The sequence below is a fragment of the Argiope bruennichi genome, chromosome 1, assembly GCF_947563725.1.
Source record: "Argiope bruennichi chromosome 1, qqArgBrue1.1, whole genome shotgun sequence".
NCBI classification, from domain to species: Eukaryota; Metazoa; Arthropoda; class Arachnida; order Araneae; family Araneidae; genus Argiope; species Argiope bruennichi.
The window spans coordinates 39,220,351-39,244,871 of record NC_079151.1 but is presented as its reverse complement, the minus strand read 5'-3'; the positions used below and the strand labels follow the sequence as shown (position 1 = coordinate 39,244,871).

General features: G+C 29.6%; 1 protein-coding gene across 6 annotated transcripts in view; it reads left to right on the top strand.

Moving 5' to 3' along the window:
* Positions 1-24,521, top strand: part of LOC129985561 (zinc finger E-box-binding homeobox 1-like) — a 558,704-nt gene that overhangs the window by 334,949 nt on the left and 199,234 nt on the right. The window contains exon 1 of one of the 6 annotated variants that reach the window (XM_056095378.1): positions 17,821-17,859. The exons of the other annotated variants lie outside the window; for them this stretch is intronic. The gene's annotated coding sequence lies outside the window, so the exon portion shown is untranslated. Of the gene's footprint in view, positions 1-17,820; positions 17,860-24,521 lie in introns of those variants that run through there. 6 annotated transcript variants of the gene reach the window in all.

Here is a 24,521-nt window from a genome sequence, read left to right as displayed (position 1 = left end):
GTTAAGATGATGACACTCAAACGAATATGTTTAATAACTTCATTCATATCGAGAACCATGAGAAGCTGTATTGATAAAGCAAGCATGCTGAATAGCGCTTTCAGATTTTAGTAACATAGATTGCCATTTCATATTGTCGTGAAGCATTTGTGAAGTATTAAAACTGTTATTTTTTATTCTAATTGCTATTTCTCTAATCTATTTTATTCTAAAATATTCTAATCCGTATCAGGAATTGGAATTTTTTTTTTAACACAGTTATGTGGATACATTGATATGTAGTTTAAATTTTTATCAGATGTAGAAAATATCCTTCTTGACAAGAATGCTCAATAATTGATATATTTTTTTTCAGAGGAATGCATAAAACTTTCTTATATTGGAGTAATTTTTTTACTATAGTGCTCTATTTTGCTACGAGCTTTTCTGCTTGTTTACTTTGTTATTTTAATTACCGGCGTCCTGGCATAAGGGTAGTGCGTCTTCCCCGTGATCTGAGCGTCCTGGGTTCGAGTCCCAGTTTGGGCATGGTTGTTATTCATCTGTTCTATTTGCGAGATGTGTGAATGTGCTCCCCTGTAAAAAAGGGGCTGTGCAAGCGAATGTGATGCGTAAGTAGCTAAGACGTAGTTTTGACCCTAGTTGGCGCTACTAAAAAACAAGAGAACCCTCGGCTTAAAATATGTCCATGGCAAGTTCCATTACAAACAACAACAACAACAGTTGTTTCAGTTCGATAGCACAGTACAAGTATTAATTAATTGGAATATCAAATGTTTATTAAATACTAATATAAATGAGCAAAAGATATAACAAACTTTTCTTTCTTTCTTTTTCCATTTCAGAGAAGAATTTGATGTATTGCATCACCAAGTATACATTTAAAAAATGTTAGTGTTTATCGTCGACTTGGTTAGAAAATCTTGTAAATCCAAATTAGTATAAAAATGCTATTTATTTGTATTCTAATAAGCATAAAAATCGAGAAATATAGCTGAAAAACCTTCGGCAAGTCAGTTTATTGAATTACTGCTCTTAGTGGATTTAAAAAAAATCTTTCTTAATGGTAGTAGCGAACATTTTAAACAGTTATTTGTTCCCCTGTGCAAAATTTACATTTTTCGACTTGCATAGTTTTGAAAAAAAGTTGATTTTAACTTTCATAAAACTTTCTTAAAATGTGTTACATTATGCTTAAAATTTCGTTTGCAGTCATTACCATGACAACATCATTAAAAAGGATCACTGATTGAATTGCTAAAGGTTGGGTAACCTTTTCTAATTTGCTTTTGAATGGTAAATTTATTTTTAAATCATATTTTCTATCCATGTTGATACGGTTCGCCCCCCCCCCTTTACCCCCTTACCCTTACCTCCCTGCAATATTTTCAAATCCTTATTTTATTAGCTGAAATTTCGGATAAAATGAGTATATATTCTAGATTTAGAATTGAAATTTTACACAATAAAATTAAACTGTTTCCTTTCTCATACTTTTTATGTTCCTTGGTCCACTTTTCTTCCGATCAGGCCATCGTTTACTTTCCTTTCGAACGAATGCCCAATTCGCTTCACCTTCAAATCCAAAACAGCATCTCCTCCACCAGTGCTTATTTTTTCCCTTTCGCTGTAGCACCTAGGTGCGCCAAACAGCATAGGTGCATTTGTGCGTGCGGATAAATGAACACGGATCGCTCGTTAAAAAGTAGCCTGGAGGCGTCAGAGAACGTGGAATTTCGCGCCATTTGCATATCGGCTACCGAACGGTATGTTTTTTGGTTTCTTGTTTTGGCGAGAAAACAGTAGACACACCCCCAGCGATGCCTCCGTGGGGATTTAAAAGGTTTTTATGTTTCCCATTTTAGTACCTTCGCGAACCTCCATTCTTTTTTTTTTGAATCTGGAACTAGATGCTGCATTTATTTGCAGCTTTAGTTATTGTTCAGAGCGATGGTTGGGAAAATAGGCACAAGACAATACAAATAAGGCACAGTGAAGATTTTTTTTCTATTTTTATTATTCTTCAGTGAAACCTTTAATGTCAGTTTATGGTTTAATGTTGTTACTGAACTTGTAAACATATTTGAGTGTTTTCATTTGCATTTAAATGCCTTCACCTACTTTTTCGTATACGAAGAGAAAATATTGTAATCCTCAAAAAGCGAAATTTTGACGAATCTCCATTTTTGAATTATATCTTTCGCTCCATTTGTGAATACAATACCTGAAGAACGTTTTGAGCTAGACGGAAGAACAGAATTATGTTGTCTTAGCATCGAATTTGTAGATATCAAATTTTTCTACCAAATTTTGAGCGAAATCCTTTCAAAGGAAATCTGTTATCAGTAAAAGAGAACACGATAATTACAAAACGAACGAAGTTAGATGGATAAAATTTGGTACACAAATTAAAAATCTAAATTCTGAATATGTGTCAGATTTAGAAACAGACCCATCACGGAATTGACCATCTGTTGATTTGTACTTTCACAAGCATGTGAACACGATAATTCAAATACTTTTATAAGGGATTTTATGTGATTTTGTAATTACAATTGTAATTCCATATCAGATTTGATTGATCGAAATAAAGATGTCCTAAACACACATTCGGTTCTTGTATTAATCTGGTATCCAGCGATTCATTGCCAAAAGAAATGACCAAATGTTGCATGATAATTGACACTTTCGTAACTATTTTTCACCAATGACATGCGGTTAATAATATACATTTTTATTTATTAGAATATGCAAGAAAAAAATTTCGAGAAGAACGATGTCGTTGGTTAGAACAGTATTACATGTCGTGGATGAAATTTATGGACATGCAATAAAATGTGAATCCTCTATTGAAAAATTGGAATCAGTGCAAAATATTTATTGTGCTAATGGTGAAAAAACTTTCATTTGATAAGTAAATTTTATTTAATTGCATAGTGCCACCATCGCAATAAAATAATAATTTAATAAATTATACTCACGATGATTTTTTCACTACAAAATTGGAATCAGTGCAAAATATTGATTGTGCTAATGGTGAAAGAACTTTCATTTGATAAGTAAATTTTATTTAATTGCATAATGCCACCATCGCAATAAAATAATAATTTAATAAACTAAGCTCCCAAGAAAATTTTAATGAACCCTCAACCAAAAAATTAATTTTGCCACCTATTTTTGGGTAAAAACTAATATAAAGAAGATTTTTAAGATAATTGTCATCTATATTATTATTCAGATTTCAAAAAGACATGATTGTAAAGAATTTCGAGAAGCTTCAATGAATTGTAAAATTTCTTAAAAGTGTAAGAGAATCCATATGAAATTTTAAGAAACTTGATTTGGGAGGTTGCCAAAATTTAAATATAATTTGATTGATTGGGAAATTATTATATCCATTTCAAAATACTTCAGTTTTTTCCCCCCAATTATCAAGCGAGACTCAAACGAGTTATTAATTTCATACAATCAAAAACACTTTGGTAGAAAGAAAACGGTGGTGGTAGGAAACTCATTGTCTCCGACGTAGACATTTGCAGAAAGTTTTATAAATTAAGAAATGTCTCTTGAATGTGTTGGGAGAAACAATTTTTTTCACATTTGAAAGGCGAGTAGATATGAGATTCACGACCTATTAATTTATGTGATAAAGAAAAGGACGGATAGAGAAAAAAAATAGAAAAAAAATTGTTTTACAAAAGAATATCATTGCTGAAAAAAAGATATCTGAAGAATTTTGTTTCGTGGTGTAATTACTTTTGCCTCGTTTGAAAGTCAAACCATGTATCACGTTCGCTAAAAATTCTTTTAGCGAACTGGGATGATTTTTTTTCTTCCAATTCCCGATTTGTATTATTTCAGTTGATTGCTAATGGCTTTCTATTTATAATGACTGCGTGATTTCATTATGAGTTCCCTAAATTTATATCCCTCAATAGGCCGTGCGAAGCGAGTTCGCAAGAAATTCAAACAAAAACACGGCCTTTAATTCTGATAGATGGTTTACGTCCTGCACGAAAACAATAGGAAAATAGAATTGAAGAGGAGGGGGAAAGGGGGAGGTATGAATCGGCGAGTGCTCTTTCTCATTGGCCATCTTTTTCATTCACGGCGCCGAAATAATACAGAAAAACGGGGGAGTAAAAGAAAACGGTTTTGTTTCGAAGATTTTTCCCCCATACAGTTTTTTTTTATTCCTCCACATATCTTTCATTTCATATCTTTTCTGTAAATGCTTTTGAAGCGAATGTGATTGAACCGGTTATCATTAATTTAAAGTCTCACGTGATGACTTTGTAATAACGCGATCACAAGCAGTTGAAGTTGGGGGGTAATGCGAGGGGGAGGGAAGGAGTGGAAAGAAAACTTTTGGGAAGCAGCCAATTAGAACGCTCAATTTTTACTTTGAGGACCGGTATGGGTGAGGGGGACGGTAAGGGGTTTGAATATCAAAATAATCTTTTTAAATTCCTACCATATTTCATTTTTCGTTTCAGTCTTGCCTTGTCATCCGTCTTTTTATTGTAATTTTTTCCCTTAATATTTTCATTATTATAATTTTTTTTGTTATTTTTATTTTCAGTTTGTTAGTGCTTTGTTTCATTACCGTTAGCTATGTATTTTGTCGACCCAATCTGTCTTCCCCCCCTTCCCTTTCCTTTTTATGCCCCTTCATTCGTTTTCTTTTGTTTGATATATTTCGAGAAGGGGAATTGGCAAGATGGCCGCGCACCCCCTTAGAAACCTCCCTACTCTTTCTTTCCCTTTTTTCTTTTTTTCACTTCTTACTTCTTTTTATAGAAACAATGCAATCGTCTTGTATTCAAAGCACGACAGAGAGAGAATATATATATACGGACGGGGGTTGAGAAAAAAAGAGAGAAAGAGAGAGAAATAATAAGAGAAAGAGTGGAAAAGGAAAATAAATAATAAAAAAAAAAGAACCGCAATGAGAGGAGAAGTAATGACAAAAATTTAGAGAGAGAGAAAAAAATAGCTCCGAGGGTGTGGGTGGGAGGTTGGAAGTGGATTGAAAGACACAGAAAAAGATGAAAAATCTTTGCGTATTTCAGATTAGCATTTTTGCTGCCTTCTTTCGTCTTATTCCGCCTCGCCCTCCCGCTCTATCCCCACCCCGGAGCGTCTTAACGATCTTTAATGAATCTCGCTTCATTTCCAAGTTTTCCCGCTGGGACGTAAAAATGTGTCATTATTAAAATGACCGCGGGCATTTTTTACCCATTCATTTGTATTCCTTTTATTTCTTCTTCTCTTTCTGAGTTCTTCACCGTCTTCTTCTTTATTTGGATTTTTTTTTCTCCTTATCCCCGACTCTACTCCGGAAGATCTTGCCTGGCAAAAACCTCTCTATTTTGGTTTTTATTTGAGTTCTATTATTTTTGTGTGTATATCTGTATTTCTGTTCTTGCAATCGCCGTTTGGATATTTCATAGCAATAGCGGATTTAGTCAATTTGTTTGGGTTCGATTTTGTGTATTAGAACTTTTTATTCGTTCGTTTTATTTTATTTGATGTTCATGAAAAAAATTTTTTTTTTTTTTTTTTTTTTTTTTTTTACGGAAGAAAACAGAATTAAGGAAGTTAGACTAATTTTAATTCTTTTTTAATATCTGATCTGCACGCATGAAGAAGATTGTTTTATTTTTTTAACACGATAGCATTACATAAGTCGTAATTATCAATTTTTGTCATCAAAAAAATTTTTTTTAAATTAATTAGCTTAAGGTTATTTACTGCTACTCCTGAACGTTATGAATTATTTACATATCATATTAAACTTTAATGGAGCTCATGAAGATGATATGTATTAATTTCTGCTTAGTATTATTTATTTATTTATTTTGCTTGGGGAATTGTTTATGTTCCCATATGTTGTGCGTTTGAAGAATTAATAATTTTAATCAGTACATCGCTTCAGCTATGGTATTTTTTGTTGCAAGATTTGTCCTATTAATTCATGTGAAGATTAAATATTTTGCTTGTTTCAATGAATTAGTAAAAAATAAATTTATTTAAAACAATATGACCTTTGATGAATATGAGAGACAATAATAGTTAATTTAATTAAAATTACTTGACTCTTTTTTAGCCATCAGAAATTACAGAACATTTCAGCCTATCATTCCCCTGTACCACAGTAAGAATTCTGTAGACCTATTTCTATCTTATCATTCATTTTCTTATTATTGATTACTTATCATTCATTCAAAAAATTATCAATCTGTATACTTTATCATCTAGTATCGAGACATTCATTAAACGTTAGCTCAATTCGTATGTTCAAATAAGTGGCGGAATGAGGGAATTGCTTTATTTTAAAAATAGTTTTATTATGAAGTTAAAATATAAAATATATTTAAATTAAGGCAAGAATAGTTTTCAGTCTTAGTTCCCTAAGGAAGTTGGAATTTGGGAAAGAGGGGAGGGGATAAGGTGCTCTTAGATTCATAGTAATAAGTGCTTAAATTGTTTTTAAACACAGTTCTGTGAATCGGATATAGTTTAAGAATCGCAAATTTGCATTAGAATCAAAATCTGTAATCAGTTGGAAAATTTTTTAAAATTTAATGGTTTTTATATTTAACCTTACAGTTTTTTTATTTTCATTTATAAGTTTCATATGACTGTTCCAAAGGGTAGCAGTATATGTTGGAAATCTTTTTTTAAAGGCTTTTTGTTAAAAATTTGAAATAAGACCGATAAATGGTGATAGTTGCACTAAAATTAGATTTAAACTGGAAATTTAGAAAAATATCAGGATGGCTGCTGTATGAAAAGTTCTACTTTTAAAAATACAATCAGAATACTTGTCACTGGGATATTATTTAAATATATAATGTAACCATATGGCACTTTTTTTAAATTTCACACACACACACACAAATACTTAAAAATTTGTAAAATAATTTTCTTGAATTATATGCAGCTATTCAAAACACACATTTTTTTTTAAGTTGTGCTTTGTAGGGTTAAGTTTTTAGAACTCTTTTGTCAATTAAAGAGCATCGACGAAAGGCTTCAGAGCTATAAAAATAATGTCCTCCTAAGACGATTTTATCGCATATTTTTAATTTCATTTTTTCTTAAGAACACATTAAATGCAATAGCATTTAGTTTTATTTTGTTTATTAGGAATATTCAATTCAGTTAAATTTTTGGTTTATAATAGGGAAAAAAACAAGATTATTTCGTCATTCCTGCATAAAAGTATTCCAAAAGCATTACAGAATTATATAAAATATAGTATTCCTATACAAAATGATTTGATTCCTTTACTAGATAGTTATCTGAAAATGGAGAAAGAGAAACTGACATTATGTATGTATAAACAATTATTTCTGGGAACTGTAAGTTGTAAGCATTTTGTAGAAATGTCTACGATTATTCTTAAATATCATTCAGTTCTCTGAAACTCTTATTTATCATATTAAGATTCTCTCTTTTGCCAGTTGTTTATTATTACTCTTGGTGATTGATTGTTTTTCCCAGTTTTATAATTTAGATTCATGATTTTTGACGTTTTCATAGAATTTCTTTGAGAAGTTTCATTCATATATATTTCAAGGGCATTATTTATCTATATTTGGAGATATTAATATTGATTTTCTAATTTTTTATTCTTTGCTGAGTGATGAAAAATTTTCGCAGAATTTTTTTCAAATATGGAATGTTAAATAAATAAATTTTTATTTTAAAACTATGTTTTTCATTTTTTTAATGCATTTATGATGCATTTCAGGAATGATGGAAATTTCTTCTAAGCTTTTTTATATTATTTTATATCAGTTTTAAGATTTTATCATTATATAGAGTGAACTATTAGCTATTTTAGTTAAATGTAGTTTTATTTTAACAATTTGGAGTGGTCAGTATTTTTCAGTCAATAATAAGAATAATAATAAATATTTCCTTATTTTTATCTGCAAGACTTTTTTTTTGGGGGGAAAAGAAATCCAATATGGCCTTAACAAATATCAAAATATTGTTGATTACTAATTATACGTAATTTAAGAGGCTGAATTTCGACTTCATCACATCCAGGTGCTAAGAGTTAGAAATGAATTATAAATGCTTTTCAACAACAGATTTTTTAGCGTGTAAAAATTTCCCTTGTAAATTTTATTTAATATTTTATTAGTAGAAAGAAATAAAATTTCTAAAAAAGAATTATTTAAATACTACCAAATAAATTGTTTATAAATTATTTAATTTCACCGACAAAAGTTTCTAGAATTTTCATTAAAAAAGTATGCATATTTTATTTAGTAAATCATATTATTAATTAATGCTTTTAATATGGACTCTTTATCGTATAAACAAATGTTTTTATTCGTTTTACTCCTATTATTTATTTATTTTTTTTGAGAAAACTGTTCCTATAAGCAGATTGTTTTTAATATAAAAATTTAAATCAGAATTGTCATTGAAAATATCCATTGCAAACGCTAATTGCTAATAACCACTCATTTTTAATGTCTTTGCAGAATGTTACGCCATATTAACATCTTTTAAAATAAACATCGTAAATGACCATTTTAATGTGTTATCTTGCTAATGTTAAATATATTAATTTAGACATTAACTTATGAAACTCGGAACTGTAAATAAATATTTTTATTCAGTAAACATCATTAAATGCATTATTTACTAAAGCCACTCTTACTCAAACCTTTTCAGTAAGTTAAAATCGTTATAAAGCGAGGGAAAAAAAAAAAAACAACTGAACGAAAAAAATGTTCAAAAAATTAAAAACGTAAACATAAAAACGGCTGGTTTACTTAAAAAAGGTACAAGCAAAAACATAAAGCGCCGAAGAACTAAATATAAAAGTACGAAAGACAGAAAGAGGAGGGGGGGGGGATTCCTCGATTTTTTTTTTTTTCGGTTTTTCTTTTTTTATAGAAACACGGATAATTACCGCGACACCACAGGTAGCTGGAAAAGTATATTTTTACATTTTTCGTCTTAATATTAATGCACGATACGCCCTGGTGAATATGGAGAATAATGAACTGAATTTTTTTCTTTTTTTTCCCCTCTTTTGATGGTAGTGGGGAAAAGTTTTTTAAAGGTTTCTTTGGAAAAAGAGATAAAACACAGATAAAAATCGAGAGATTTCTGAATTAAGTAGTTATTTTTCGAACTATGTTTTCATTTCTTCTCTTATTTATTTTTTCCCCCTTTACTGCTTTTGAATTTTATTTATATATATATATTTCCGTACAAAAATCTTTTATTCATGGTGGTTCTTTAAAGTAGAATCTCTAGTGTTAAACTACCGTTATAAAATGACTATAATATAGAAAAAAGCATGGGTTTAAAATGAAATTTTATTTGAATTTTTATTGAATATTCGTTAGAAATTAATTTATTTACTAAACATTATATATTATATACAATATTTACTATTTTGCTTTTTAATTTAAAAAAGCTTTATTTAAACTTTTAAGTGTAATTACAGAATGGCTTTCTAGATTCGAGAGAATCTTTTGTTCGAAGTTCAGACTTTTCCATTTTAAAAATATACCTTTACTTTTACTTACTTACACCATTGCAGCAATTCCATGGCATGAAAAATGCAAGTTTTTAAAATTTTTCCATATGCTAATTTTGTTAATCTCATTGAATTGTTTATTGTTTTAAGGAATCTAATTTTTTTTTTTTCTGAGCTACAGATTTTTTAATTTTGATATCAAATTTAAGGTTTTAAATATTTTTTAAAAGATTTATTCAAGGAATTGAATAATAATAAAAACAAATGTTTAATGGTTAGATACTATGCATTTATAAAACACAAATGAAACATTATTTTTAAATAATTTTAGTGCTATACTATAGAAAAATACTGTTCGTCAACGGATTCTGAGACGACCACATTTCGACGACTATTAAGGGGTGAGACGCGGAACGATGAGTGCATTTCCGGTATTCCCTTTGACTTGGATTTCCCCTATTAAATACTAGTAAATGTAAACATCTCCTCCTTTCATCTTTCCTTTCACCCCTATTTTGATGGATTAAACCCATCCTAACGCATCCGCAAAAGCGCGGAGGATTTTACAATCCGTTGCTGAACAGTAAATAATTATGCATTTACCTGTTGATTATCACTTGCTTGATGTTTCACAAATCTGAATAACAGACTTACTCCAGATTATTTTCAAGTCGGTTCACAAATAATCTAATTCAAGTTCTTCATAAGTAAAATCCATTGGTAATCCGAGTCCGGGGTCTAATCCGAATATAGAGCTGATTCATCGAACGAGGTGCACTCACTTTATATTATGAGGTTCTGTTCCGATTTCCTTTTGATCTTCGGCGACAATGTTGAACTGAAGTGACTGTCTGTCAGACCCGATATTTCGTCTAGGCCAAACAATTAGCTACTGTAGGTACTTCTTTATTCAAATGCTCACAATCTATTTCAAGCTTCGAGTCGTTCCCCCGGGATTTTGTAGTTAATCACTTCACCGGCCCAATTTTCTTCTTCTATTGATAAGAAACGATATGTGTGGTCGAAGATTAAGGTAATATGATGAGTAATTGCTACATATGGCTCATAATTCCAGCCAGCACCTGTCAGTCCAATTAAACCGCGCATGCCCAGAAACAATGTAATGCCAAGCATGTCCACTCTTTCTGCGTACGGCATTCTTTCTACAAATGCATAATACTGGAATCCCGTACCTGGTTTAATGTAAACCCATCTTAACACATATGGAGCGTACTGTACAATATGTGGTATAATATTGTAGAATTTGATTAATTCAAACTTTTTATTCAATTTTTTTAATAATTCAAAAAATTTTTCTGATTGCTTGAATTTCTCATTTAATATAATATTAACGGGATGCAGTTTTGTTTCATTTGAATTTTATTTTGGTTCCATCAGCTTCAAAATTATCCAAGTTTCACGATATAACTATTTTTATTATTGTGTTTTATGATAAGTCCAACATTTGATTAGTATTTTTTTTTTTTAATCTTTTAAAATATCCTTGATTATGGATTGCCTTTTTGGCTGCTTAAATTAATGTTTTCTAGATTTGCGAGATTTATTTAGCTATAAAGAACATGATTTTCATCTCATGGCATACGATTCGACACTCAATTCTCTGTAATTCTGCCAGTTCTGGATGTACTGTAGTTCTTGGGTAAAATTGGATATTCACAAAGTCGAAAGTATTTGGATACTGTACACTGATCGGTCGTTTTAAACTGCAGTTATGATTTTCGTGTTGATACGTATTTTATTATTTGCTATGATAGATATTGTGTATAATAATATTCTTTTTTAAGAAAGAATTGCTTTGTTTCATTTAATTGATTCTACAATGCTAAAATGAGTAAAAGTCATATTTCGCCTTTAGCTACTGATTGGGTTCCTCGTAATTTTTTATGCTCTGGCAATTTGAATTGCCATTTGCTACGGTATAGTGTATTAAAAAAGGGGAGGAAGGGGAGAAAGGAAATATAAAATTCACAAAGATGTAAATTTCCAGTTGAAAATGTAGGAAGATCTAAAAATCAAACATTTTGCTTCGTTCATTTCGTTAAAATAAGAGTTTTACCGATTGCTTTACAAGAAAATAATGTAGAAATGATTTCTGTGTCATTTTCTTTCATATCTCTTCTCACATTTTTTGATTTAAATTAAGCGCGTCTTGTTTCAAATTTCTAATAAATCTGAATGCATACCATGCAAGTATTCTAACAACATAAATTGTTATGAAAAAAGTATTCAAGTTATTACAATTACAGTAAACAAGTCATATCCCTAAATTATTCTCCAACATAAGTCCATAAAATGATATGGCATTCAATGTGTCCTGAGTAGTTCTTCTGTCTTGCCATAAGCTATTAAGCTTTTCCATCAAAAGAAAGTAGTCATGGAATCGTTTTCTGAGATCTTCTATCATGATTTGCTGGCTGAGTGTTTACATATACTATAGTTACAGTATTTTATACAGATATAATTTAGAGAGTGGAAATGTACTCCTCCAAGCGATTTTTTGTTGTTGAATTTTTAATTAATTTAAAATTAAGTGAGACTTTCGCTTTTGTGAAGCTACTAAAATAACATGTCTTTAATGTCTGTCAAAATATGTTGATGAAAATTACTTCAGAGAATCATGAATTGAAATTTATGCTTAAGAAATTCATTTGAAATTAAACACAACCAACACTCCTGGTGAACCACCTAGCTTTCAAAGGTGGTTAGTGCTAAATGTCGTAAACGAATCACATTCGTCTATAAATCTCCAAGTTGAATTCATAAAATTATATGGTGTTCAACGCGTGCTTTTCGGATGAACCTAGAGTCAACTTTTTGTCATTACTGTTCTGCCGTTCCGTCAAAAAGAAGCGGTGATGGAATCGCTTTCTGACACATCTTCCGTCACGATTCGCTGCGTTTGTTTCCCTTTGGCAGACTACCAGCTCTGGTTCTTGTTAGGATTTCGCCACAATTTGTCTCGTCTCTTTGATGGGTGGCGGTGGCTGCGATCATCGTCACTTACAACAATCCCCATTGCATGGACACTGACTCAAACGGTGCTTGTTTGCTATTGTTTGTTTTGCTCTTCCCTGATTAAATTTGCCGTAATCCGGAATCGGCAAGTGATGGAATTGCACTGCTGTCTTTTTTTGGCAATAGTATGCCCATTTGATTAATTGCTTGGCAAATGGACTGTTTTTGTTGAATCCAATTTTATGTAAAATTCGTTTTTTTGGAAGTCTTTTCGCCTTGTTTTGCTGTCGATTATGTGGTTAGGGCATCGGTTGAATGAATGGACTACCAAGACTAGTGATATGTGACTGTTTATAACCCACTGAGTATTTTTAAAAATCCTCTTTATTTTGAACTATGTCATTCAGTAAAAATCTCCCAATTATTAAATTATTAGATTTTTCTCTTTCGAAATTACATATGTTGATTCAGATTTGTATTTCAGCTTGTGCTCATATGTAGGACCAAATTATGCCCCTGGGAAATGTGAGTTTGTCGAAGAATTCCCATTTATATATATTTTCTTCGTATAGCATTACTACAAAACGAATCAATAAAATATCTAAATTTTGCCTCGCTTTCAAAAGCGCTATTTGAATATCCCGTGTATTAAAATAAATAAATAAATAAAATTGAATTTAAGAAATATCAAGCTTTTTTCAGCATGTTCTAAATACCGAAATATAAACTGGTTGTTAGAGGAGAGTGAATAAATTAGGGAAGGAGGCGGGGAAATTAAAATGCACTCATCAACAAGGAAATTTCATAAATCTTATTAATAATATTCTGATATGTAAACGGTATTTGATATTAATTAAATAAGCCAAAATGTGTTGTCCTTGTAAATCAAATATAAGTGTAAAATTAAATAACCTCAAAAGTAGCGCGGAAGGGGGAAAAAAATCTAAAGGATTTGGCATTCTGGTGGCTTTAGGCAGGTGCCTATTATGCCTATTCATTTATTCGATTATGCTCGATTCGATTTGAATATTTTTTTAATTCCTTTTTATTTTGAAATAAGACATTTAGTAAAGATAATATCTCGGTTATTAAGAATATTCTGTGTTTGACTTTACATCTGTCGCTGCGCTTTTAACATTTATCAAACTGATATATACAGTGAGCCTTTTTATAAAACTGTCGTATATTTCACGGACATCGTTTAATAAAGAGTGTTAAGCGATGACTATAAATATTAATAATTAATGTAATTTTTTTAATGAACTGATTAAAATGTGAAATTTTTGGTCAAAAATGGTAATTTCATATAATAATTAGTTGAAGAAAAAATCCAAACTTATCGATAAAAGTCATTAAAAAACACATTCTAGAAAATAAACGTCCTTTTACCATCTGGTAAAAGTTATAATTTAAAATATATTCGATTCTTTTATTTAATGCAAATATTTAAATAATAATTCTATTCAAGAATAATATTATACTTGAATAATATTATTATTCAAGTTATAAATATTTATAACTATAGAACCACTAGTATTTTTTAACAAATGCAGTTTATGGGTTGTAATAATGTTATATTGAAAGGAATACAAAAGATGCAACATGTTGGCCTTGATTTTCGCAATCGTCGTTCGTAGACTTATATTTTCAGTTACATAAACCTTTCAAATAAAGTAAACATTCATATTGTGGTATTTTTAAAAGAAAAAAGTGCCATATTTATATATCTATATATATATAATATATAAAAGTGCCATATATATATATATATATATATATATATATATATATATATATATATATATATATATATATATATATATATATATATATATATATATATATATATTGATGTTATAAACACTGAAAATTAGGGCTTCAAAATCCACTTTTAACCCCTAATTTCTAAGATATTGTAGTTATCGAAAAACATTCGATACAAAGGTTGTTAATCTTAATGAGAGCTAATTTGGCTAATTGGATTTATTTTTCTATCTTCAATATTAAGATAGTTATAGCGAAATGAAAAATTTACCCCCCCCCCCCCCACCGTTTCCATCCACCTTTGGGCTAGATTGCCCGAGCTGTTCCGAGATGTTAGATTTACATTTCTAACGACATATTACAAGCCGGTTAAACAAAATGCACTAGTTACTTGTTCACAACATTGGCAAAGCCTTATGCTCATATATAATATAAAGATTTGAACGAAGGATGGTTTTGGGCTCTAGGGATCATGATCGGTGAAAAACTGAAGAGATTTTCCCGTAGTCTTGTCATGAGAACAATAATTAGTTTAATTAGTTTTCCTATAGGAATCTGCGTAAAAGAATAAATTTTTATTATGAAAAATGCACCTTGAAAATGAAAAATGCTTACCGGATTAATGGCAGCGGAATGCAAAAGAGCAGCAGGACTTACACGAGCATGCGAATCGGGATTTTGCAAATTTTGACCTAATTTATTGTATTCATTCTGACTTCAAAATTCTCATATGGTGCAAGACAAGAGGAAGTAATGGGGCTTATTCTTCAAAATATTTGAACTTTCTAGCTTTCAAAAAGAATTAGCTATTTTTTAAACTTTTTTTTCATTTAACCACCCGAGTAAAATGCAATAATATGAACAAAACTAAGAACATAGAACGTAGAGTTAATTGTATATAATATAATATACTAGGGAGCTTTGTCTCCTGCTGGTTTTCGCTCGCTAACCCCGATGTTGCCCTAGAATCATGCATGATCCCAGGTTAACGGTGCTTCCTAAAGGATTGATTTCCTCCCTCCAGACAACAAAAGTAAACAGACAAATATTGTTTTAAAAATGTTGCGAATAAATAAACAAACAAAAAAAGCTCACTTCTAAATAAAATAAAGAAATATTAAGCATTACTGAAAATTAAGAAGAAATTTCATCTCATCTGATATCAGTGGACGCTCCATTCCTATTTAAAAAAAAAAATACTGGGTTAATACATAGATTGCTAAGGTATTCAGGTGAAAGACGAAAAATTTCCGTTATTCGAAGAAGTTAAACAAACCGGGAAGCTATCCATTAGTGTTGTCACAAACGGAATTTCTAAAAGTAGAATTAGTAACTAATATTATGATGTCGCTAATTTGGTATTAATTAAAGCTTTCCTTTTCCTTTTTTTTTTGTTACTATTTTACAGTCAAGTACAATATAAATACTTACTAAAGTCTAATAATAAATTTCATTAAATATTTAAAAAAATGCTGGCAAAACAAACCTCAAATATCATGGATCAGGTGACTTTCTGTCTACCAATCACAAAGCGAATAAAACACAATGTTTACATAGTACTTTTTTTTATATAAGAAGAGAGAGAGATACGGCGTATTATTTTCACCCGGTCTTCATTTTTGTAACTGTCAGTCGTAGAAATATAATTCCAGTCATAAAAAATTTTTTAAAATGGAGTAAACATCTAAATTGTAATATTTTTGAAAGTAAAACATCAATTTTATAACATTTAAAAAATCTTTTTATACGATGTCATATTTCTTATATACTCATTCACTGAAGTTAGAACAAATGAAACATCTTGATTAAATATGAATGTTTATTTTTCAGGGAAATAAAATGTTTTTGGAGTTTATAATGGTTAACAGCACATGATAGATCTACTTTCTTTTACTAAATGTTTTTTCTTCGCGTTATTAAAAAAAGAAATAAAAAAAAGGTTTTATGATCGCATCAAATCACATGTCAATATAAGCTTTTTGTAAATAAAGTCAGTATATAATTTCGGTAAATAATGCTTTTTGTAAAGCGTAGAAAATGAAAGCGTGAGTCTGACTTGTTTTCTGCTAACTTTTGACTTTAGATAGAGGAGTACATTTGCTGAGAGGAAGAAAAATATGAAACGGAGAGTGGATAGATAACAGGTTGTAATAAAATGATCGTGTTAAACTCCCTGTACAATTTTTCTTATTTCCGTTATTAATATATTATCTGTTAATTCCGTTATTAATATATCTGTGCTATGACAGAACGAAACGCAACCTAACCTGGCAAACTTTGAATCTAGTATCTATCAAAATGGATTCGTTGGATACCATGCAATTTTTACGTTACATACTCCAGTTCGTCAGATGCAGCTTATACTAGTAAAAAGGTCAACGGAAGAACCAATAATTTTACAATTAAATTATCTAAAGAGATCTAGAATTATTAATAATATTATGTAGGAGACGTAATTGATTGATTATCATTTGAGTAGAAGGAAAATAAAATTGCATTTAGTTAATTGTGCCACTTTGATTGGAATGAAATTGGATTTTCTCGGTTTTAAATCTCCATATACATCAATATTACTAAAAGAAAAATATTATATGTCCTAATTTATTATTAGAATTGTACGACTATTATTTAAAATATTAATTGATATACTTATTTGTTGTTTATTACTGAAAAAATGCATTCAATCAGTGTTCAATTCAATCTGTTCTTATATGGTCAAAAAAAAAAAAAATTACCTCATCATTTGCATTATAAATTTTACCTCTACCCAGAATAACCAAATAATATATGCCAATTTTTGAAGTTCAAAATTATTTTTTCCGGATTTTAAATGTAAATTTTGGTTTTTTAATTTTACTTGCTTTTTTTAAATAATTTCTTTGCATAATTAAATAATGATGCTTTTTCTAATTGGAGTCATACAATAGTTATTTATCAAGTAAATTATAGAAAGCAAAAAAAAAATTTTCGCTTTTATCTATTCAGACATAAAATATCTGAATTTGTCTTCAAATTCAGTTGTAAGATTTAAACCTTAAAACTGAACATATGTTTTTGATACTATGTGCTTTCACCAAAAATGATATATTATCATAAAGTTTAAATACTAAGCATCATATACAAAATTTTTGGATTTGTTAAAAATTATTAAACATGCGTTGCAATATCTTATCTCTTGCTCGTATCCTTTTTCTGAAACGCGTAAATAATATTGAATTAACTTCCGGTGTTCTCGAAAACCGACCCGCCCCCGCTAGTAGAAACCTGTTTTCAGCGTGGCTAAAGCTAATTGACTTTCACAATATTTCCTGAGCATGTTTGACGACGTATGTTTAAGCCTAATTGTTTTAGATGTATTGGTTTTAAATGTGGTATTTTTTAATGTATGATTCTTTTTTTTTATTTATAATTCTAACTGGAAGCAAAAAGCTTTAAAATTTGAATATTTCACAGTTAAAAAGCAGTTGTATTTTAAAATTAAACTATTTTTGTTATTCCCTTATCAATCAACAACAATGCGTTTGGACCACGTGTATTCCTGATCCATTAGCAGTTAATTTAATTGGATGGAATTAACAACGGAGTTTTTAAAGAAAAGAAAAAAGGTAGGAGATACTTTTAGTTTTATTCCATTTATAATTTATTTTTGATTATTGTATTTAAGAGATAATGTTCACTGTACCACGTGCTATTATTTTATGTAATATAATTTTCCATTGGTCATTTTGATGATTAGTTAATCAACTTTACTGTTTTATTAGATTCAGCATTTATAATTTCCATAATTTTTAAAATATGCGTACAATTTTTATAACAATTTATTTGCGGTTGTATTGTAATTTTTACGCGATATTAAATGAGGATGTTGTAATAAGGTTTATTTGTTGTTTACTTTTTGCAATTTATTCCTATAAATAAATCAAGATATTATTTTTTATTATGTATTTCAAATGCATATTTTAAATTACTGTGATGTTATTTTTTTACTGCAGATTTTTTGTAGTTTTCTTTTGTTTTATATAATGCATAACTAATTCATTGCCGTATTTAAAATTTTCCACATTTTAACTCGCCAATATATAATATCTGGTTAATCCATTTATATTTGTGATATGTATAGCTACGTGTATTTGGTCATGATTAATATGCAAATGAAAACTTTTAAATGTTCCTTCTTCCAATCAAAGTGTTAGTCTTAAAATGTCAAAAATATTTAATTTTACTTGGAATTCTTTTAAATTTTTGCTTAAAAAATCAAAAATATTTAATTTCATGCTAAAATTCATTACATGCAAATTAACTTTTTTTCAGTGATGATGAAATTGAATTTTTCTTTTTATAATGAATTCTTTAAAATTATTTTTTAGAAAATTAAAAATTAATATTTTTTTTTTCACCATCACTGAATTATTGAAAACAACACAAAAATAATAATTGTAATATTAATAAGTAATCCGCATTAAGCAAAATTGTTTTTTGACAGCATTATTGAAGCGAAATAAATTGAAAAGTAACATAGCGCAAGCGCACGCACACAGAAATTATAAGAGAAATAAAAGTTCAAAAATGATTAATCCTATTTTCCTGCACCGACTTCATAGCTCTAAGGTGAAATTCTGCGATATGTGCGCGCCTTACCATAATTGAAAAACCTGGCATTTTGGAATAAATGATGTTGTCTTTGTTAATTATTAGAAATACATTTCGCACTTTTAAATGTCTGATGTATTTATAATAATGAAATCCTATATCTTTAGATTAGCTATCTTATTCAAACTACCTAATTTCATCTAGGTTTATTATAATAAGCTGTCTCGTGCATTAATTATTCTTTCAGAGATTATCTAGGTAAATTTGTGAATTATATATTAGTTAAGAAAAGACATCAAAAGCAGCGCAACTATAACTTACTATAAGGAATTATTATTCAATTATAGTCATGTAAGAAGTGAGTTGTCTTTAACTATTATTACATTAATAATTCAGAAATTGTTTATTAAGCAAATTGTTAAATTAATATTACGATATAAGATAAACTGTTGATAGCTAACCAAATAAGAAGGAAGCATTATGAAATGATAGTGCTTAAAAAAATATGGAAGAGAAAAAGAAAATCTATGATATAGATAATGAACAGTTTAACAGAAAATATAAACTGAAAATAATGTAGATAATTAAGTTAGTTCAAATTTAATTTTGAAGCATTTTTTCTGATAGTTTGATATGCAATACATTTCAAATAAGAATATAAAATATTGAAATTGCAAATGTGCTATGAACTGAAAAATTAACATGCATCTTTTTATCAAAAGATGTAAGCTATATTCCCCCCCCCCCCATTGAAATATTATTAAATATATGATAAGAAAGACTAGCGTCAGTGATGAATGTTGTGGAGGGAGCACCTGGACTCTACTCTACAACTCCGAGGCATGATAGTTTTTATTTTTATTTTTTATTTAAACCTAGTTAAAAATATTGCTTTAATCCTGGATATTATTGTTGCCTTTGTTTTCTTTTTATCGGTAAGGAAATTATTTAGTGGAATGTTATAACTCATTCATTCTTTCGCTTAACACACACACACACACACACACACACACACACACACACACACACACACACACACACACACACACACACACGATGAGAGAAAGTATACATATTTTTCAAAAATTTGGAAAAGAAATTTATATTTTTTTGAAAATAGCTTTTGCTTTAAAAAGTAAACAACTATAAACAAAGAAAATTGATTTTTTTTTAAAAGGGAAATTTCATCTTTATTAATAATAAGGTTAAATTGGGGGGGGCAAAAATAAATAAAATTAATATTCTTTTAAACCCATGCATTAAATGAGAAAACGGTCGGACAATAGTATATTGTTATTTCATTTGGCAGTGATTTGCCTCTGTCCTAACAACTTCTGAAATATTACCATTGGAATAATCGACATATCAACAGAGGAATAATCATTGCAGACAATAAATGCTTTAATGTAGACGGTCTAAAATCAACCGTTAGGAAAGGGTTAAATAATTTTTGTTGCTATTTTTTTTCTTTCTAAATTGCATTTCATCTTATATACTTTCTACATGTTGCATCGTTTTTTTAATTTCATTTTATTATCGAGCTTTTAATATAGATAAAAGTAATCTAATGATGAAAGAGGAGTTAACTGCATTTCTAATAAGGGATTTACCACTGTACGCATCATTGCATTAATAATAATATTAGTTGATTTTAATTAGTTACATTTTAAAACGTTCTAAACTAAAACCCGCAAATCGAAATGACCTTAATACACTTGAAGCGATGATTTTTGTTTTGAGAAGAGAAAATTACTTCAAAATTGTGCGCAGTCTATTAAATATTTCTTGGAATGTGCTCATTTCAGAATTTATTTTTATTTTATTATTAGAAATGTCACTCTTCGCCTGCACTATTGTTTCTTACAACGAAATTGTCATTTCCCGACTGTATGACTATTGTTTACTTTCGGTTGACAGCATCTCTTATTTCTTTCTTTGCTGAGCTTGTTTCTGAAATTTTCCCATAAAATTATTTTTTCCTTTGAATATCTCCATGATGGACCCTCACAGTGTTAATTGCCGATAAATTAATGAAGCAATAATTTTATTCAATAGGCATAATGCCATAATTTGAAATATATTAAGCCCAAATTTCAAGCCATTCTGACCAGTGTTTGTTCCAGCCTAAGCCCCCCCCCCCGTCTTTAACCAAGATTGCAGTCCCTGGCATTTTGCCATTTTTGTTGTTATTCGACTGTTCAGAACTAAACAGTAGAGACGTATATAAGTAAAATTTGCATAACTGCTTATCTATCAGAGACTAGAGACATTAGAAATGTCTAGCACAATTAACCTACATTGCTTTAATTCGTTTTTACTTTCTTATATGCGTATCGTAACAACTAATAGTAATCATCAAATAATTAACTTATATTGAGATTTTGACGAATCTCCTCGTTTTATATCTCCCTGAATTCGAAATATATATTTTTTTGAAAAATGTCCATCTCTCTGTCTGCGACAAAGATAATTCAGTAACGTTTTGAGCTAGACGGTTGAATTTTGGTATACTATCTTTACACCAAATTTGCATTTTTCTGTCAAATTTTATGTGAAATTTGCAGAGAGGAAATCTGTCTGTTCCGCTGTTCAAATATAAGTTAATACGATTGTTACAAAAGGAGGGGAGCTAGATAAATTAAATGCGGTGCAAATTTTTTATATCTAAACTTTAGATACTTGTCAAATTTTGAGCCAAGTCTACCTACGAGTTGACTGTCTATGAGTTTGCACTTTCAGAAACATTTAGACGCGATAATTTAAAAAAAAAAACCCGGCGTGATTTAAATAATTCAAATTAGGTATGGGATTTTATGACTACAAAGGCAGATTTGTGCTTCAATCGGGCGAAAAAAAATTTATCAAAAACAGAAATTCGATTTTTGTTTACTATACCAAGGTATCGCCAAAATACTCGCCAAGGACGATACGACATATTCAGTAAAAATGCTAATTTCACGCCAAAAGTTAATATTCCTTCACTGTTGTACGCTAATGCCGTTTAAAGCGTTCTCTGGCATGACAAGTTTATTAAAGAGGAAGAGACCACTTCCTCTGGTTTATTTATCTAGTTAAAATCTTTTAATACTTACATCTGTTGTAGCGGCTTTATTGGCTTAACTGAACACTTCTCACTGAAGGTAACAAAATTAAATATATTATCATAACTTCATCAATACAATTTTGTCAGACGAAAAATGTAAAAATCCTTTGTATCTCCTTTTACAAGTCATCTGGAAGAATAACGTTCGACAAATCCTTCTTTGTTTTCATCTGGAATGAGCCAGTTTTTGCACCTGGGAATGCTGCAGACGAAAAATATCCGTCTGCAGGGCTCCGAATTACTGTCACTGTGACCCTGACTGGATGGGACTGTGACCTCCCGCTAGCCGAGGGAGAGAGTTCGTCAAAGTTATCTACGGCTTCCCCCTCCCTCGTTTTATTACCGTTTGGAAAAAAAATATTTCCAAAAAGCAAAGTAGAAAACAAGGTAACTGGGAATGAGAACCTTCTATAGGTGCATGTAGGGGAACAGAAATTTTTGTCCCTCAACCCCTCTTCTGATTGGTTCAGGTTGCAGCTGTGGGGAAGAGAGGTGTGTGAGTGTGGCTTGTGTCACCAGGTTGCCCTGGCTTCAGATTAGTTCGAATGGAATCGGTGTTTTTCCACCTTTTTTTTTCTACTTTCGGTTTTGGTTGGAATGAAAATTATCTGCATAGGTTTCGACGTGCTTTGGAAGTTTGGAATACTGCTTGCGTCTGTGTATTAATGGTGAGTTTCGTATGAGTTCAACTGTGTTATTAATAATGCGTCATTTGATTTTTATGTTTGGGGTCGCACATGTGGAATGTCCGATTTTAAGGGGATTAAATCTAATCGAATCAACTTTAGCTTCATTTACTATGAATTGGGAAACAATTATCATTTTCTTTAAAATTCAGATTTGTTATTTCAAATACATTCTGTATAAAATTAACCAAATATAGTTAAAAGATTGACGCTCATTGCAGAATAGCTGAATTTTGATGTGTTGGTTATTTTCGGAAAAGAAATGTAAAATGCATGCAATGTAGTAATTTTTTTGCATGATTTTTTAAAGTTATAACCATCTTTAGGACTATTTTGGAACTTTTTTGTTTTACTCATAGATTTATGTGGAAAAAAATCATTAATATTGTTCATCTTTTATCATCTATACAAAATCACATTTTAGAAGTGAAACTTATTTTGAAATAGTTCTGAGGTGATATGTAACAACAACCAACAAATGAATAGATTTGCTCATTAAGATTAAGATATATTCCAACTTAATTAGTTTTCAGTCGTTTAAAACCAAATCTTCGTAAACTTAACGTTCTTCGTTAAGATTCCTTAGTCGCAATATTTAATAGATACACATGTTTGATTAAGTTAATTTAATTTTTGCCGTTTTACTCTCTGTTAATGAATTACAGTTCGATTTCCCTTTTCAGAATACTATATTTACATTTTCATTGGTACTCTTACTGTGAAAATTGTCAAAGCTGGCGAATATATCGTAGAATAAATTTTTTATCCATAAGATGCATAGTGATCTTTGATGATGCAAGTAATTGCGATTACCGCTTTATTAGTTGAAAGAGCTCACAATTTACATTAACGAATTTTACCCGATAACTTTATTGTTTCATCCAAAATCTCTATTGGGAGTGGTGTATTGTTTTGATTGATTGAATACATAAAAAAAAATGAGAGGATTTTCGAATTATAATGTTAATATAAATTTGAATGACTTTATTCGAATTAATCAGTTTAAAGATTAAAATAATTGATAAGCACCGGGAAAAAAGTTTTAAAAAATGGAATGTTGTTAAGAAAAAATAGTAACCCTTTTAGAATATATGAAAGGAACTCTATGCAAACTGTATGAAAGCATAAGTTTAAGAAAAACTTGATCAAAATTATAAACTATTTCATATATGGAAATTAATAATACCAGAAATTATTTATTTACTACTCTCGGTATGTTAGGATTTTTCTATATGCATATAGTCTTGTTTTGATTTTTTTATACATTTATGTACACCTATTTATTTACATATGTTAGCATTTTTTTCAATAAAAAATAAAATAGTCAACATATACATAATAATTCTAAATGTGTGAGAATGATTTTAAATTTGCATACATTTTTAATTACTTTTCTTATAAATAAATAGTTGAATTATGTTATCTTCTCTTCAGGTTATTCTAATATAGAGAACTTAGCATTTTTTTTTAACAATTCTTTTACATGTGATTTAAAAATAAAAATATTTTAATGTCTTTTCTGCTGTTTCTCAATAGATTTAATTTCTTTATTTACGTGCTTCGTTTATTTTATTTACTATTTATTAATAGAGAGAAGCACTGTATTAACCAGAAGTTTTTAATTTTAATATGTAATTGTTTTTTTATAATTGGCACAAAACATTTTGGAACAGCACAGGATATATTGCTATTTTTGCATGTTATTATTAATAACGATAAGGCATAAAAGTCGCATTCATTTTCAGCGCATGAAAGTCATGTCAAAATGCCTTGTTTTTAATTAATAGGAGATATGTAACGATTTCCGAGCTGTATTATACGAAAACTGTATTATTAAAGTACCGTAGTGTAAGTGGTCTATCCTAATTTTAATGCTGTGCTATACGAT